Source organism: Montipora foliosa, chromosome 9, assembly GCF_036669935.1.
Source record: "Montipora foliosa isolate CH-2021 chromosome 9, ASM3666993v2, whole genome shotgun sequence".
In the NCBI taxonomy this organism is placed as follows: Eukaryota; Metazoa; Cnidaria; class Anthozoa; order Scleractinia; family Acroporidae; genus Montipora; species Montipora foliosa.
The window spans coordinates 15,409,201-15,411,756 of record NC_090877.1 but is presented as its reverse complement, the minus strand read 5'-3'; positions in this window follow the sequence as shown (position 1 = coordinate 15,411,756).

Here is a 2,556-nt window from a genome sequence, read left to right as displayed (position 1 = left end):
GGAAAATTCAAAGGTTTGTATAGAAATTCAAAGCAAAATAAACTGTACATGACTCTACTTTATGGACTTTCGCCTTCATAAACCAAACAAATCAGTCCAGTTCACAACTGAGATGAACTGGACTTGGTATCTTTTGACTTTGTTATACCTAAGTACTGCTTTTTTGTCTCCATACATTCTCTGTAATTTTGTGCCTTTGGAATTACAGGAAATGTACGGCAGAAACTTTGTTTAATAAACAACTTTGTTTAATAATAGTTTCTACAATAGCCATTTTTTCTTCTGTCGCACCTTTGAGCGCATATCTTCTGTTTTGGAAAATAAAAAACCCATAATTTCATATCATGAATACTTTTAATCGTTTTGAACTCCCACGCAAACACAAGCCTTTAAATTTCTCTCCATCTTACCCTGATGACCAATGCTGCACTACGGAGCGTGAACTCGTCTATTGGTACTGTCAGAGGTCGCCCAGACACGGAGGGTACTGAAAAAAAAAAGATTTGTATGGGAATCTTGATAACAAACTGAAAAAGACATTTACACCCAAAAGTTCTAAACAAAAAAGCCGTACTTTATTGTCGTGGTGACTTTCTCGCTTTTTGTGTGGTCAAAGGCGCAAGGAATTTTGGTTATGCGCGAATGGAGGAATTAAGACGCGTGGTATGATCTTGTTGCACAGCTTAGAGCCTGTTCTGTAAATTCGAAATCGTTCAATGAAAAGGGCACGAACTTGGAATGTTGTAAGAAACAAATCTTTTGATCACCTCACCAATTCTCAGGTCCGTGCCGTACATCTTTTCTGAGTTACTTGTCGAAGCGTTTCACAGACCTTAGTAGAGTTTTGTATGGAGACGCGATGTGGTCCACCTATATGGTGGCTGGTAATCAACGAAAACACCTGGAGTTCACTTTGCGATGAAAGCGCTTACTTTTCGCTCATAAGATAAAATACATGTGTAGGCACACCTCTCCTAATGTACTTGAAAGGCTCAAACTGCTTTTATTCACAGGAATAGACATTTTTTCAACCAAGTAGCTTTGTATCATGGTGTCAATTCGGAAATTCAAAATGCTGTATTTTCGAAACGAAAGACGTCACGGTACTGGAAACTTGAAAGGTATATTTCCTGGTCATCTTCAACCTCCTTTAGATTCAGAAGTCCCTGTGATTTTGATTTCAGAATTTGATGACGTCACTATGAACCATCTATTTTTAGGAAAAATTAAACGAAAGAGTGGTCTAACTGTCCTTAATTAGGGAGCTTACGAAACGAGGACGGCGACGGCTACGAGGACTTCATTTAAAAATACAAGTTCGTGTTATTCATATCAACTACTTCATGTTGTTTCGCGTTAAAAATGTGTAGTAACTGTCGAGGAATTAAACTGATATGCATGGGTTGGAAGCGTAGAGAGAGAACTGAAAATTCATCGTCATGTGCTAACGTCCTCCACAGGACCTTGAATTTGATCATTTCACGTCGTCATTTAGGAGATGACGGCAAAGAAATGTACCAAAATGTAAAACGCACGTGCAGAGCGTGCAGAGCCATTGTTTTTGCTCACTAAACCTATTGTTTAGTAGTGTCGTCGTTGCCGTCGGCGTCGTCGTTTCGTAAGCTCCCTAATAACAAGAGATGTGGTTGCTGATGATTCGCTAGATGTCAGTTTGTTCCTCGCTTTTTTTATCTACTTTTAAAATTTTTCATTCTGGATCCCTGATTAGCGATTGAAAGGCGTTTGAAACAGCTTTCACCAGAGTGCTCCTTGCTCTCTTGTAGTTGCAAAACAGCAGTGCTTCGGTGACCAGTTCTTGACATAATCGTCTGTTCGTCAAACGTTCCACTTTCTTTTTGCTCAATTTCGTTCATTGTAGTAGGATTTTGGAAACGTGCACGTTTATCGAATCAAGAGTCCATTACCCAAGAGTAAGAATCTGGCATCATATTTGTCCCCATCAGTGTCAGAAAAGTGTCTATTTTTAAATATGCATGTGCATAAGAAGACGTTTGAAAGAAACTGTTCCCTAGAGTAACATCACGTGGTCTGAAATGGAAAAACAAAACATAAAGGCTAAGGAGGTCCATTCGCAATTTTGCGTGACAAAGAGCTTCTTGTCGATGTCAATCAAGAGTCCATTACCCCCAAGAGTAAGAATGTGGCATCATATTTGTCCCCATCAGTGTCAGAAAAGTGTCGATTTTTAAACCCAGCGGGAAAATAAGCAATAGACCAACGGAATGGCATTTTAAAGGTATGAACTATCTTGAGTTTCCAAGGAGATGATTCCTTGGTTGTCGTGTATTTCTCTTCCTCATCAATTTTTATAGGAAGATCGAAGGGTCTCTGCTCGCAGGGTAAGATTCTTTGTGTATTGTATTCGCATAGGCCCTTTCGGAAAATACCATAATATTCTTTGTTTGCCCCCCCCCCCTCCCCAAATTTTACATAAGCATTGTTTTCTCTTGGGACCATTGTAAGTCCCAAGAGAAACTGGAAACAATGCTTATGTAAAATTTGGGGGGACAAACAAAGAGTATTATGGTATTTTCC